The sequence below is a fragment of the Sycon ciliatum genome, chromosome 8 (assembly GCF_964019385.1).
Source record: "Sycon ciliatum chromosome 8, ocSycCili1.1, whole genome shotgun sequence".
NCBI lineage: Eukaryota > Metazoa > Porifera > Calcarea > Leucosolenida > Sycettidae > Sycon > Sycon ciliatum.
This window is the reverse complement of record NC_088650.1, coordinates 18,754,652-18,764,396: the sequence shown is the minus strand read 5'-3', so window position 1 is coordinate 18,764,396 and position 9,745 is coordinate 18,754,652. Positions and strand designations below refer to the sequence as shown.

The following is a 9,745-nucleotide window of genomic DNA, read 5'->3' as shown; positions in this document are numbered from 1 at the left end:
TAGGAATATTTGATAGAAGATAACCTCCAGGCCGTGCCGGAGTAAGTTCTGAAACGTTCGTTGACTGACTGTGGGAAGTTGCCTCCTTGCCTTAGACTACGCACACTACACATGGGTCTATGTGTGCGTGTGGGTGGGGGAGTGCATGCGTCTATTATGTGTGTGTCGGGGGCGGGGGGGGGGGGGGGGGTGCATGGGTCTATGTGGGAGGGGGAGTGCATGGGTCTATTACATGTATGTGTGTGTGTGGGGGGGGGGGGTCATGGGATGGGTATTATGTATGTGTGTGTGTGGGGGGGGGGGGGGTGCATTAGTCGATACGTGTGTGTGTGTGTGTGGGAGGGGGTGGGGGGGGGGGGGGGGTGCATGGGAATTATGTGTGTGGGGGTGCACAGTGAACCCTGTGTAAGACGACCGCTCAAGGGACCTTCAAAACGTAGTGTTTGTTACTAGGGATAGTTTTATCCAGGGTCATTTGACTGTAAGTAGCATCCCTTGGTCATCGTTGCAGTGGTCGGCTAGGACAGGTGGTCGCCTTATCCGAGTGGTCGCCTTGACAGGTTTTACTGTATGTGTGTTTCTGTGTGAGTGTGGCGGGGGTTAACCTTAGGGGGTGCACACTACACAGTCATGTGCACGACGAACCATATCTTGTACTCAGGGTAGCATGTAAAACCATATCTTGTACTCAGGGTAGCATGTAAAACCATATCTTGTACTCAGGGTAGCATGTAAAACCATATCTTGTACTCAGGGTAGCATGTAAAACCATATCTTGTACTCAGGGTAGCATGTAAAACCATATCTTGTACTCAGGGTAGCATGTAAAACCATGCGAATACTTGTACAGTAAAACCTGTCAAGGCGGCCACTTGGATCCTGTCCTAGAAGACCACTGCAATCAGGACAAAGACATGCTATTTCCAGCAGATTAACCCTGGATAAGGCGACCACCTGGTGACAGAGACCACGTTTTGAAGGTTCCTTGAGCGGTCGTGTTAGACAAGTTTCACTGTACTTGTCATGGCAACATGCCAGTCATGACTTACTGCTAGTAATAGTATGGGCATTGGTGTGAGTGTATTCTGTTACAACGAACTTCCGCTATAAAGAACGAATTCTTCTGCGCAATGGTATTCGTTATATCAGGAGTCGAGTGGCAAATGTCAGTTTGTGTGGCATTGCACACGTACTGTAGCGAGATTATGCAAAACGACCGATTGAGACGATAGATTTCTGTAACTGACTTTACAGAACAACAAAGCAAGCAAGGCTTGTTTGTCGTTACTCGAGAAATCCATGATTTAATCAAAGTCACATATCAGTGAATAATGGTAAGAGTAGCGACAAACAGTTAACTAGCCTTGCTTACCCTTGTTGTGCTGTGTATCACGCTCTGTCTCCGCCGTGGTGTTGAGCACTGTCAGCACCGTGACTGGCTACATACTCCGCCGTGGTGTTGAGCACTGTCAGCACCGTGACTGGGTACATACTCCGCCGTGGTGTTGAGCACTGTCAGCACCGTGACTGGGTACATACTCCGCCGTGGTGTTGAGCACTGTCAGCACCGTGACTGGGTGCATACTCCGCCGTGGTGTTGAGCACTGTCAGCACCGTGACTGGGTACATACTCCGCCGTGGTGTTGGGCACTGTCAGCACCGTGACTGGGTACATACTCCGCCGTGGTGTTGAGCACTGTCAGCACCGTGGCTGGGTACATACTCCGCCGTGGTGTTGAGCACTGTCAGCACCGTGACTGGGTACATACTCCGCCGTGGTGTTGAGCACTGTCAGCACCGTGACTGGGTACATACTCCGCCGTGGTGTTGAGCACTGTCAGCACCGTGACTGGGTACATACTCCGCCGTGGTGTTGAGCACTGTCAGCACCGTGACTGGGTACATACTCCGCCGTGGTGTTGAGCACTGTCAGCACCGTGACTGGGTACATACTCCGCCGTGGTGTTGAGCACTGTCAGCACCGTGGCTGGGTACATACTCCGCCGTGGTGTTGAGCACTGTCAGCACCGTGACTGGGTACATACTCCGCCGTGGTGTTGAGCACTGTCAGCACCGTGACTGGGTACATACTCCGCCGTGGTGTTGAGCACTGTCAGCACCGTGACTGGGTGCATACTCCGCCGTGGTGTTGAGCACTGTCAGCACCGTGACTGGGTACATACTCCGCCGTGGTGTTGAGCACTGTCAGCACCGTGACTGGGTACATACTCCGCTGTGGTGTTGAGCACTGTCAGCACCGTGACTGGGTACATACTCCGCCGTGGTGTTGAGCACTGTCAGCACCGTGACTGGGTACATACTCCGCCGTGGCGTTGAGCACTGTCAGCACCGTGACTGGGTACATACTCCGCCGTGGCGTTGAGCACTGTCAGCACCGTGACTGGGTACATACTCCGCCGTGGTGTTGAGCACTGTCAGCACCGTGACTGGGTACATACTCCGCCGTGGTGTTGAGCACTGTCAGCACCGTGACTGGGTGCATACTCCGCTGTGGTGTTGAGCACTGTCAGCACCGTGACTGGGTACATACTCCGCCGTGGTGTTGAGCACTGTCAGCACCGTGACTGGGTACATACTCCGCCGTGGTGTTGAGCACTGTCAGCACCGTGACTGGGTACATACTCCACCGTGGTGTTGAGCACTGTCAGCACCGTGACTGGGTACATACTCCGCCGTGGTGTTGAGCACTGTCAGCACCGTGACTGGGTACATACTCCGCCGTGGTGTTGAGCACTGTCAGCACCGTGACTGGGTACATACTCCGCCGTGGTGTTGAGCACTGTCAGCACCGTGACTGGGTACATACTCCGCCGTGGTGTTGAGCACTGTCAGCACCGTGACTGGGTACATACTCCGCCGTGGTGTTGAGCACTGTCAGCACCGTGACTGGGTACATACTCCGCCGTGGTGTTGAGCACTGTCAGCACCGTGACTGGGTACATACTCCGCCGTGGTGTTGAGCACTGTCAGCACCGTGACTGGGTACATACTCCGCCGTGGTGTTGAGCACTGTCAGCACCGTGACTGGGTACATACTCCGCCGTGGTGTTGAGCACTGTCAGCACCGTGACTGGGTACATACTCCGCCGTGGTGTTGAGCACTGTCAGCACCGTGACTGGGTACATACTCCACCGTGGTGTTGAGCACTGTCAGCACCGTGACTGGGTACATACTCCGCCGTGGTGTTGAGCACTGTCAGCACCGTGACTGGGTACATACTCCGCCGTGGTGTTGAGCACTGTCAGCACCGTGACTGGGTACATACTCCGCCGTGGTGTTGAGCACTGTCAGCACCGTGACTGGGTACATACTCCGCCGTGGTGTTGAGCACTGTCAGCACCGTGACTGGGTACATACTCCGCCGTGGTGTTGAGCACTGTCAGCACCGTGACTGGGTACATACTCCGCCGTGGTGTTGAGCACTGTCAGCACCGTGACTGGGTACATACTCCGCCGTGGTGTTGAGCACTGTCAGCACCGTGACTGGGTACATACTCCGCCGTGGTGTTGAGCACTGTCAGCACCGTGACTGGGTACATACTCCGCCGTGGTGTTGAGCACTGTCAGCACCGTGACTGGGTACATACTCCGCCGTGGTGTTGAGCACTGTCAGCACCGTGACTGGGTACATACTCCGCCGTGGTGTTGAGCACTGTCAGCACCGTGACTGGGTACATACTCCGCCGTGGTGTTGAGCACTGTCAGCACCGTGACTGGGTACATACTCCGCCGTGGTGTTGAGCACTGTCAGCACCGTGACTGGGTACATACTCCGCCGTGGTGTTGAGCACTGTCAGCACCGTGACTGGGTACATACTCCGCCGTGGTGTTGAGCACTGTCAGCACCGTGACTGGGTACATACTCCACCGTGGTGTTGAGCACTGTCAGCACCGTGACTGGGTACATACTCCGCCGTGGTGTTGAGCACTGTCAGCACCGTGACTGGGTACATACTCCGCCGTGGTGTTGAGCACTGTCAGCACCGTGACTGGGTACATACTCCGCCGTGGTGTTGGGCACTGTCAGCACCGTGACTGGGTACATACTCCGCCGTGGTGTTGAGCACTGTCAGCACCGTGACTGGGTACATACTCCGCCGTGGTGTTGAGCACTGTCAGCACCGTGACTGGGTGCATACTCCGCCGTGGTGTTGAGCACGCTTGTGGCTCAATGTAGCTGAACCATCGGACCTTATTTGTCAGCTTGGATCACGTGATCCATCCAGCTGCCGCGTGCGGCAAACAGCCCAAATAGCGCTAACTCTGGCCTGCGAGCGTTTGCTGCGACTAGCGCGCTAGCGCTCGTGACATACACAAACGCGCTAGCCAGAATGCTTTGACTTTGATGGCTTTCAGCTTCTATTTTTTGAAAAGTAGCGCGCTCAGACCAGCTCGCTCACTCTTTTCCTCTTCCATTTTTTAGGGCAATTGTTTTGTTTGATAGACGAAGCTTAGGGTCTCTTTGGGTTTGCAACCCTTACCCTCCTGGAAAAAATCATAGTTGCTAGACTGCGACACTTCAGACCAGGTACTATTAGAGCCGCTAATGGACGACGAGCTATTTTCCGCTATCCGGAGCTCAAGCATTTGAGCCGCTAAATGGACGAGACTCCTGGGGTAAAGGATGCAGAGAATGAGGAGAAAACACTCGTATGGAGCAGGGAGTAGGTATTGTACTACTTCCTGGTATGGAGCACTGAGAAGCGGTAAGTCCTAGGGCAATTCTTAGCCAGTAGTTACTTTCTCGCCATAATTATGTTCTCAATTTTCGTGTCTTCTGTAATGCCAGTACACTAGCAGTACGACTACACTGTAGGCGAGAGTCCATAAGCCAGAGTGTGCAGCTCTCCATCTATGCAGCATAAACAAATTAATGACAAATTTCCTTTGCCTAAGGGCTGGGTTCCACTGCCGCTCCGCCGCACATCATCCACGGCATGAAACGTCATCATCACGAGCTGGTCCAGCGAGGCCGCGGCTCATCACCAGCTTTCGCTTCGCTGCTTGATACAAAAGAATGCAAGCCGCGGTCACGGCTTGCATTGTTTCCCGCGCTTAATTGTTTTATTCGGGGGAATTTTAATTCGTTGCACAGGCCAGAACACGAGGATTATTTTGGATTTCACGCGCGTGCAGGCAGGCTAAATGTCATCAAAAAACGTCGAGCACGATCGCGGTACCGTGAATGGCGAGTGTCACTGGAACCGCGCCGCTCTGCTGCATGCAGCCAAGTACCGTGGAGCAGCGGAGCTGCGGAGCCGCAGTGGAACCCGGCCCTAACCAAACTTATAGCAATTTGAAAATGTTTGACAATTTTTCATAAAAAACTTGACAACATTGTTCTTCTGTAGAGTGCCGCTGGCAACTCCATCAATGAGCGCAGGGATAAAGTTTGGAAACCCTTCGAACGAGAACGTGTTTTCAAAAAGGAAGCACAAATATGCCGCGTAACTTCCCCTCTAGTATGGCCCCATCAAAGCCACTCGCTGACTACTTTTACCAGTAAAATGGGGTTGGACGGTTCTCAGATTAGCTGACATGTTTTCTGCCAACACAACCATAAGCAGTTGTCAACTCTCAAGACTAAAAGAGCTTGCGAAGAAAGTGAGAAACCTTGGCTATGAAAGCACATGAAGCGTCAGAACATAATCGAGCAAACTTGGACCTAGATTACCAGTGTCTGCTCCAGAGCGAGGTCAGTGGCCCTGTTTGTGAGTACTTGGACCTTTTGGAAAAAGAACACTGGGTTACCTGCGACCCGGTCGGAAGTCCTGTCGAGTACTATACTTTTTTATACTTCGAGGGTATACCGCCACTGACAGGCTGCATACGCGTGCAGATGCGTGCGGCCAGAGTGCCCAGTGCGAGTACTTTCATACATGTACATGTACAATCATGTACATCAGGAAGTCGAAAGTAAGTTTACGACTCCCTGGCACACAGTAGCCGCATTTGAACGCATCTGGCCCTGGCCCAGTGTTGCAGGAGTTGTGCCAGGTAGACGTGTACCCGGTTTGTGTTAAATCTTAGAGCAGGTACTGCATACCCTATCATATCTGTGTACATGGGTATACAGAGTCAGTGTTGTTGCGTCCCACTCAGCACCCTTCTGGTTCATTTCGGCACCAGCACTCTTTGCGTATGCAGAGCTGAGTAGAGTGCAAGTTCGGACCACAAATACACTGTAGCAGCTAGTTGCGAACCTAACCTGTGCCGTGATGCACGGCACTTGTGTGCATCTACTTTATCCCTGAGTAACCCACCAGGTATATGGTGCACAATAGGGCACAGTAAATAATCAGCATGCATCGCAGTTTTCTGCAACATACATGTATTCCTGAAGTCACTTTACACCTCAGAAGAATTGCGTCGCTAACTGTTAGTTATTCCCTAGGTCATTATGAATCGTAGAAAACCCGTCATACAATAGGTTCAAGCTAAAGTACCGTACCACCATGGTAATTACCTGGAAATTCGGTGTGTTTTCTACGTTTTTGTTAAACAAGCAGCAATGTGCCACAGAAATTACCATGGTGATAGAGTAGATGACCGTGGTATGGTATGGTATGGTATTGATTTATTTGAATTCGGTATCTCAACAGTACATTGTACAACTTGGGAAGATCCGAATGACATAGATACATAAACATAAAAGTGGATTAGGTGCTACCGTGTGAAGCGGTGTGAGATGCAGCAAAGGTGAGCCTGTTACTGCGAGTCTATGCCCTAAACAATAAACTTTGCTGTGGGATGATTCTCTTTGGGCTGCACACTCTGGTTAATGTACTCTTGGTGGCAGCATTCTGGTGCCAAAGATGATATTTTTTCAGAAAAATAAGCACTAGAGAAATGGAGTGGGAGTAACCTGAATTATTCTATTAGCAGAGCTGCAATGCTTGGGATATGAGATTATTCCCGTAGCTATGCAAAAGACGCTATTCAGTTGTACTTTAGTAGCATCTGGCGCTAGCCAGTATCCACACCGCTGTAATTCGGTGCGTGTCACGGTGCCTGGTAGGGTGGTTCACGGGGCATGCCATGGTTGGTGCAGTATCCCGTATGTGTCCCGTACCGTAATTCGAGTATGCGGTGCGCACCGTAGCATAGATGTATCTGGAGCGCTTTACGAGCTAAGATGTCGGGGCAAATATGGGGACATTCACAACATGCAATGTGAATATGCACGTCAGTTTCGTTTTAAGAAGTGGGTTTGACGGAGTAAGAAAAGGCCCCAGCTTTGGCTGCTGCATGCTAGCCCAGTGGGTACCAATCTCCTGCCATCGGCCGAGTGCTGATGGAACGAAGTAGAAGAAAAAGAAAGAAGAATATTGCATTCAAGAATACAATTTCGGTAAGGGATATACAGTAAAACCTGTAACTAAAGACCACCGTCACTAGCGACCAGCCTGGTACTACCGGCCACTTCGCCAGGCACGGAAGGTCTCACATTCAAAATGCACTGTGACTAGCGACTACCTTCTGAACGCGACCAGCGACCACCTTTTCCTGTCCCAAACACAATTTTTGACCCGTAACTAGCGACCGCGATGTAGGAAATCAAATGTTGCTCGAAGCTCCTTCTTGAAATTTTACTGATTTTCCATGGTCCTGAAAAGAATCTTTCGATACTACAGCTGAACAAATGAATGCAGGTAATTTGGGCTGTGGAGTCGGTGTGGACTGCACTACACCTGTCAAAATTTCAAGCGCTGTCAAGAAAAAAACATGATAGGAAACGTCTTGGAGAGCGCATCGAAAGCGCTCTCTGATCGATGTTACTACTCGGAGGAGAAACGAAGACTGGGCAGCTCTGTCACCCCAGTCATACAGACGGATCGACGATGGCATCAAGGAATCCAGAAACAAAGCAGCACCACAAGGTCCTGATGCTCAAGCAATCGAGAAGTCACAACAAGGACAGTCGGTATGATTGATCGCATGAACAAATTTGAAGCCCAGCGCGAAACGAAACTTCCCCAGGGAACGTTTGACTCCTGGCTTCAGAAGTAGCAGCTGAATTTGAAGTCTGCAAAAAATTAATCTTCTCTCTCTCTCTCTCTCTCTCTCTCCATCTCTCCGTCTTTCTGACATTGCGCAAGTCCTGGGGAATTGTATTAGCTGCATTTTGACATACATATCATATAATGGGATCCACATATGGTCACGCGGTGCAAACCTCTAACTAAAGACCACCTGCTACTAAAGACCGCTTTTGCTGGCACCAAGGGGTGGTCGGTAGTCACAGGTTTTACTGTACCGGTAAGTGGATAGCTAACTAAAATAATTAGCGGTATGGTTTAGAAATAGTGGTGGCGACTCTGGATGGCAGTCGTGAGTCCGTCAAGTGTCAAGTCGACGGAATAGCGCGAGCTCCAGTGTGGGGAGCAAACCCATTCCTAGGTTAGCATCCCCCCACCTCACAACAGAGCAACCGAGTTTTGGATTAAGCTGGGAGTGCCGATTCGAGCAACTGGTATGATGGCTCTGCTTGGAGCCACTAGATGGCTCGCAGCTGAGCCGGCAAATGACTCCGCTTGGAGCCGTCAAATGACTCCGCTTGGAGCCGTCAAATGACTCCGCATGGAGCCACCGAATGACTTCGCATGAAGCCGCCGAATGACTCTGCATGGAGCCGCCAAATGACCCCGCATGGAGCCGCCGAATGACCCCGCATGGAGCCGCAAATTGACTCCGCATGGAGCCGCCAATGACTCCGCTTGGAGCCGCCAATGACTCCGCATGGAGCCGCCAATGACTCCACATGAAGCCGCCAATGACTCCGCATGGAGCCGCCAATGACTCTGAGTAGAGCCGCCAATGACTCTGAGTAGAGCCTCCAAATGCTAAATATATTGGTATGCATAACCAGTTGAGAGCATATACCCCACATAAATCGGCACTCCCGGAGCGGATCACAAAGTGCAGCTACCCGTGCAATCTGTAAGCGGTGCAAGCTAGGTAAAGACTGTCAGAACTTGATATCATGGGCTGAGGCCATTGCCGCAGCCACCCATACTTTGGCTGCAGGTGGCGTCCGAATGTTACTCGAGCAGACATCGCTTTCCACCTTCCCGCCTCTCTGAATATCGAGTCCCGCAGCTGATTCGAAACGAGTGGCCGATGTACAACGCCAGGCCAAAGCCACAACTGATGAGCAATATCCTCGCAGTTGCTGTAAATGCCCATCGATTGGCATTCGCAGCTGATGCCGCTAGTTTTCCCAGGTGCTGCGGGATGCCACAATTGTAAACAACCCTTTGCGATTGCTGCTCTGCTTGATTGACTGTCCATCGCCCTATCCCCGGTCGCAATTGTACGAGCACCGGCCAAGTGCACCACTTGCATCAGTGAATACCAACAAGTCGGGGGACGGCGTCCATTTAGGGTGTAGGAAGAAGGACCGGCCGTTCCGCTAATCCAGGAGCTCAGGCCATCAGCGAAGATCTTTGAGGCACTCTTTGGAGAGCTTGATCCGGTAACACGGCTGCCGGTACCAGTTGGCAAGTGACCACAATCTGCAATTTGCATCCAGGGGCTATCACTCTTGTAGCAAACGGGAGCTTTCCCAGAAGAGACTCGAGTTGACATTGGGTAGTTGAAGCTGTGTGAAGAGTGGCCCGAAGGAGATCACGAAGCTCGGCAAGTTCGTCCATAGGCATACTGATGTTAGCGCGGCGGGTGTCCAGGATGACGCCGATAAACATTAGGACGTGGGCTGGACCC

At 51.7% G+C, this 9,745-nt stretch overlaps 1 long non-coding RNA gene across 1 annotated transcript in view; it reads left to right on the top strand.

Annotated features, from left to right (window-relative positions):
* The first annotated feature begins 4,218 nt into the window (after positions 1-4,218).
* Positions 4,219-9,745, top strand: part of LOC135824006 (uncharacterized) — a 12,950-nt gene continuing 7,423 nt past the window's right edge. Inside the window, exon 1 of the long non-coding RNA XR_010554814.1 lies at positions 4,219-4,728. This is a non-coding gene — a long non-coding RNA (uncharacterized LOC135824006). The remainder of the gene's footprint in view (positions 4,729-9,745) is intronic.